We start from the raw sequence: 5,948 nt of genomic DNA, 5'->3' as shown, positions 1-5,948 counted from the left end.
CTCCGGCGAAGCGAAAGAGCGCGAATGCGCCCACGAAAGTGGCGTGTTTGGACGTGCTTGACGACGACCACCGCAGGAAAACGAAAAACCACGTCAGCCGGGGCGAGCGACCCATGGCGGTCTGGGTGCTTATCGCTGCTATTATAGGGGCACCCCGGCAGACGCAAAAAAAAAAAAAAAATTTTTTTCGACATTCTTTTTTGCTCGTCGACCTCGGGTGACCCAGGTCGCAGTGGGAGCCGCGCACGAAAGCGGCGTCGCGAGACGGCTTCGCGGTCGCTAGTCGCACGAGCTCGGCAACCGCGTCTGCCGGGGCGGAGTTCGGGACGCCGACGGCTAAGTGGGAACCGCCGCTCGGATGTTCGCCGTTTGTGGCCGAGTGAGTGCTGGCACTCCGGCGAAGCCAAACGGGGCCGATTCCGGCACGATATCGGCGTCTTTCTACGTGCTCGCCGGCGACCGTCGCACGAGTACGGCAAAGTGCGTCTGCCGGGGCGGGGTTTGCGACGCGTACGCAATAGTGAGAACCGTCGCTCGGATGTTCGTCGTCTTTCGCCGAGCCAGTGCTGGCAATCCGGCGAAGCCGAACGGAGCCGATTCGGGCACGATATCGGCGTCTTTCCACGTGCTCGCCGGCGACCGTCGCACGAGTACGGTAAACCGCGTCAGCCGGGGCGGAGTTCGGGACGCCGATGCGAAAGTGGGAAGCGCCGCTCGGATCTTCGCCGTTTTTGGAGGAGTCAGTGGCGGCACTCCGGTGAAGCCAAGGTGCGCCAATTCGCGCACGATATCGGCGTCTTTCGACGTGCCCGCCGGCCACCGTCGCACGAGTACGGCAAACCTCGTCTGCCGGGGCGGGGTTTGCGACGCCGACGCAAAAGTGGGAACCGCCGCTCGGATGTTCGCCGTTTTTGGCAGAGTGAGTGCTGGCACTCCGGCGAAGCGAAAGAGCGCGAATGCGCCCACGAAAGTGGCGTGTTTGGACGTGCTTGACGACGACCACCGCAGGAAAACGAAAAACCACGTCAGCCGGGGCGAGCGACCCATGGCGGTCTGGGTGCTTATCGCTGCTATTATAGGGGCACCCCGGCAGACGCAAAAAAAAAAAAAAATTTTTTTCGACATTCTTTTTTGCTCGTCGACCTCGGGTGACCCAGGTCGCAGTGGGAGCCGCGCACGAAAGCGGCGTCGCGAGACGGCTTCGCGGTCGCTAGTCGCACGAGCTCGGCAACCGCGTCTGCCGGGGCGGAGTTCGGGACGCCGACGGCTAAGTGGGAACCGCCGCTCGGATGTTCGCCGTTTGTGGCCGAGTGAGTGCTGGCACTCCGGCGAAGCCAAACGGGGCCGATTCCGGCACGATATCGGCGTCTTTCTACGTGCTCGCCGGCGACCGTCGCACGAGTACGGCAAAGTGCGTCTGCCGGGGCGGGGTTTGCGACGCGTACGCAATAGTGAGAACCGTCGCTCGGATGTTCGTCGTCTTTCGCCGAGCCAGTGCTGGCACTCCGGCGAAGCCGAACGGAGCCGATTCGGGCACGATATCGGCGTCTTTCCACGTGCTCGCCGGCGACCGTCGCACGAGTACGGTAAACCGCGTCAGCCGGGGCGGAGTTCGGGACGCCGATGCGAAAGTGGGAAGCGCCGCTCGGATCTTCGCCGTTTTTGGAGGAGTCAGTGGCGGCACTCCGGTGAAGCCAAGGTGCGCCAATTCGCGCACGATATCGGCGTCTTTCGACGTGCCCGCCGGCCACCGTCGCACGAGTACGGCAAACCTCGTCTGCCGGGGCGGGGTTTGCGACGCCGACGCAAAAGTGGGAACCGCCGCTCGGATGTTCGCCGTTTTTGGCAGAGTGAGTGCTGGCACTCCGGCGAAGCGAAAGAGCGTGAATGCGCCCACGAAAGTAGCGTATTTGGACGTGCTTGACGGCGACCGCCGCAGGAGTACGAAAAACCACGTCAGCCGGGGCGAGCGACCCACGGCGGTCTGGGTGCTTATCGCTGCTATTATAGGGGCACCCCGGCAGACGCAGAAAGAAAAAAAAAAATGGGGACATGGCGTGCGTCACCGTGCGGCTTCGCAGCGTTGCCGAAGTCGCCGAGCCCTTCGACTGAGCCGAACGGCGGACAGGGAACGTTGGTCGGCCGTTCTAACCTGTCGGTGCCACGCCGAGACGTCGTTAAGGAAAACCGCGTCGTGGGCCTCTACGACGCCGTCGAGTCGTTGTACGTTTGGTGTCCAGCGTGTCGGCGGCGAGTAGCGGACACGTCGTTCACGACTTCGGTCTTTCGCAGTCGACGCGAACTTGCGGAGAGTCGTGGTGCCTCACGTTTTCGGCAGAAACCGCGGCGGAATTTTCCCGTGCGTGCGCGCACGACCTCGGTGCTGTGCCGTCAGCGTAGTGTTGCACAAACTCGTGGCCTACCCAAGGTGCGGTACGTTTGCGGCCGTATCCTCGGTGGGAATTTCGTGAGTAGGGTCGCAAATTCTACGACCTCGGCGGGTTTGAGAGCGACGTAGACTTGTGGCACGCTCAACATGCCACACGTTTCGGGGCACACCCGCGGTGAAATTTTCTCGAGTACGCTCGTATTAGGGCCCAAGGAGGTCTGGGTACTTATCGCTGCTATTATGTGGGGGTTCTCGTGAGCGGCGTACGCGAAAGCGACCGGGTGTCTGATATGCGGCGGGCTTCGGCCTCGTCAAGCGTGTCCTCGGGTCTGCTCCAGGGGAATCCACGGCAGTCGTCTGCAGCCTCATCCGCTTGATGCGTTAGGGGCTGGTTGTCGGACGGTGCCGTTTTACCACGATATCGAGGTGTGTTCCGTGTCGTCCTCGGGCGATTCAGATGCGAAAGCGCCGAAGACGCGGGCGTGACCCGTCGTCTGGCGGCTTTGCAGTCTCGGCTCCGTTGCTAGTTCCGGCCGGTCCACCGACAGTGCAGCGGGCTTGGGCAACCCGCACGGCGCGACCGAGTCGATGCAACGAAAAAGAGCGAGCATGAACGTGCTTCTTGCCGCACGGCTCCCACTCGTCTTTCGGGAAGGTTGTGCCGTAGCGAGCTCGAACGCCGTCATCTCGGAGTGCAAAATAAGCGTGTTGGGGCGCCTGAAGGTGGCCTCCGCCGCACACAGACTGCGTCCGGCCCGCCGAGGGCGAGGACGGACGCGCAGTCGAACGATTACCTGGTTGATCCTGCCAGTAATCATATGCTTGTCTCAAAGATTAAGCCATGCATGTCTAAGTACATGCCGAAATAAGGCGAAACCGCGAATGGCTCATTAAATCAGTTATGGTTCCTTAGATCGTTTCTTCCTACTTGGATAACTGTGGCAATTCTAGAGCTAATACATGCAGTGAGCCTGGAGCCCTTTGGGTAACGGGTGCTTTTATTAGACCAAGATCGATCGGGTTTCGGCCCGTATTGTGTGGTGACTCTGGATAACTTTGTGCTGATCGCATGGCCACGAGCCGGCGACGTTTCTTTCAAGTGTCTGCCTTATCAACTTTCGATGGTAGGTTACTTGCTTACCATGGTTGTTACGGGTAACGGAGAATCAGGGTTCGATTCCGGAGAGGGAGCCTGAGAAACGGCTACCACATCCAAGGAAGGCAGCAGGCGCGCAAATTACCCACTCCCGGCACGGGGAGGTAGTGACGAAAAATAACAATACGGGACTCTTTTGAGGCCCCGTAATTGAAATGAGTACACTCTAAATCCTTTAACGAGGATCAATTGGAGGGCAAGTCTGGTGCCAGCAGCCGCGGTAATTCCAGCTCCAATAGCGTATACTAAAGCTGCTGCGGTTAAAAAGCTCGTAGTTGGATCTCAGTTCCAGACGAGTAGTGCATCTACCCGATGCGACGGCTCGGACTGAACATCATGCCGGTTCTTTCTTGGTGCACTTCATTGTGTGCCTCGAGATGGCCGGTGCTTTTACTTTGAAAAAATTAGAGTGCTCAACGCAGGCGAGTCGCCTGAATAAACTTGCATGGAATAATAGAACAAGACCTCGTTTCTGTTCTGTTGGTTTTTGGAATACGAGGTAATGATTAAGAGGGACGGACGGGGGCATTCGTATTGCGGCGCTAGAGGTGAAATTCTTGGACCGTCGCAAGACGAACTACTGCGAAAGCATTTGCCAAGAATGTTTTCATTGATCAAGAACGAAAGTCAGAGGTTCGAAGGCGATCAGATACCGCCCTAGTTCTGACCATAAACGATGCCAACCAGCGATCCGCCTGAGTTACTCAAATGACTCGGCGGGCAGCTTCCGGGAAACCAAAGTATTTGGGTTCCGGGGGAAGTATGGTTGCAAAGCTGAAACTTAAAGGAATTGACGGAAGGGCACCACCAGGAGTGGAGCCTGCGGCTTAATTTGACTCAACACGGGAAAACTTACCCGGCCCGGACACTGGGAGGATTGACAGATTGAGAGCTCTTTCTTGATTCGGTGGATGGTGGTGCATGGCCGTTCTTAGTTGGTGGAGCGATTTGTCTGGTTAATTCCGATAACGAACGAGACTCTAGCCTATTAAATAGGTGCGGGGTTCCCAGCACCTTACAACCTTCTTAGAGGGACAAGCGGCTCCTAGCCGCACGAAACAGAGCAATAACAGGTCTGTGATGCCCTTAGATGTCCGGGGCCGCACGCGCGCTACACTGAAGGAAGCAGCGTGTCTTTATCCCTGTCTGAAAAGACTGGGTAACCCGTGGAACTTCTTTCGTGATTGGGATAGGGGCTTGCAATTGTTCCCCTTGAACGAGGAATTCCCAGTAAGCGCGAGTCATAAGCTCGCGTTGATTACGTCCCTGCCCTTTGTACACACCGCCCGTCGCTACTACCGATTGAATGATTTAGTGAGGTCTTCGGACCGATGTCCGGCGCGGCCTTTCGGTTGCGCCGGTCTGTTGGAAAGATGACCAAACTTGATCATTTAGAGGAAGTAAAAGTCGTAACAAGGTTTCCGTAGGTGAACCTGCGGAAGGATCATTAACGGATTGTGAAGGGTGAGCGCCTCAGCTGCGTCTGCGCCCGACACTTTCTGCCGCTGACCCCGTTTGGACGCGGGGTCGGCTTTTCCCCACGGGGCTGCCTGAATGTGGAGCGGCACCCCGTGACAAATTGTTGCGCCCAGCGGACGCCAACACCGCGACCTTGGACGGTCGGCCAGGTGGCGGACGCGGGTACAAACGGCGCAACGCACTCATAGGTCGGCTTTCGACCCGCCACTGCACCGTGGCTCGAAGCGCTCGAAATGCGCGACCCGACCGCTGCGGGACCGCCTAGTACTGTAAACAGGAGCGGCGGAGCGCGAACGGCGAGTCGTGGTTACGTCGGTAGAAGGCGAGGCTGCGCGTTCCCGAAACGCCAGCCGAGTGCCCTCCCGACCGTTCGAGCGTGCAAGAACGAGACCCGACAATCGCGCGGCGACTGCCAAGTACGAGAGGAACGGCACAAGCGTCGGCGGTCGGTCAAGGAACTGGCGATGTGACGGGTCCGCTGTGCACCAGTGCATACCGTCCCGCCGTCCGCGGCAAGCGCCTCCGCGTCCTCGGGTGACGGAGGCTGCCGGTCGGTTCTTGCAGGCGAGGGATCTCGCTGGCACCGGTTCGCGTTGACGCGCGGCCGGTCATGGCACGGCGATGCGACGGCCGAGGTGCGCAGTACTCGATGGAGGAACCGCACGCTCCGATGACCGTCCCGCCCTCCGCGGCGTATGCGTACCGACCGTAATGGTTGCAGCAGCGCCGGCCGGCTTTTGAATTCGCCACACGAAACACGGTGCGAGATCGCGGTTAGGGGAGCGTCGACGTTGCCAGGCGTTTTGCTTGCTGCCGAGGGAAAGGCGGCACGGCCACGTCGCGCTCGTCGCGATTAGCGGGTCTGCGCGCTTTGGGAAGGTGCCGCAACGACTTGCCGAAAGAGGAAGCACGGAAGAACGAGGG

General features: G+C 59.3%; 1 non-coding gene across 1 annotated transcript; it reads left to right on the top strand.

Moving 5' to 3' along the window:
• The first annotated feature begins 3,180 nt into the window (after positions 1-3,180).
• On the top strand, positions 3,181-4,995 carry LOC142795244 (small subunit ribosomal RNA). The gene has a single exon (XR_012892882.1). It is a non-coding gene; the product is annotated as a small subunit ribosomal RNA (ribosomal RNA).
• The last annotated feature ends 953 nt before the right edge of the window (positions 4,996-5,948 follow it).

Source organism: Rhipicephalus microplus, unplaced genomic scaffold (genome assembly GCF_043290135.1).
Source record: "Rhipicephalus microplus isolate Deutch F79 unplaced genomic scaffold, USDA_Rmic scaffold_590, whole genome shotgun sequence".
Classification (NCBI taxonomy): domain Eukaryota; kingdom Metazoa; phylum Arthropoda; class Arachnida; order Ixodida; family Ixodidae; genus Rhipicephalus; species Rhipicephalus microplus.
Note: the sequence above shows the minus strand (reverse complement) of the source record. Positions and strands in the feature narration are given on the sequence as shown.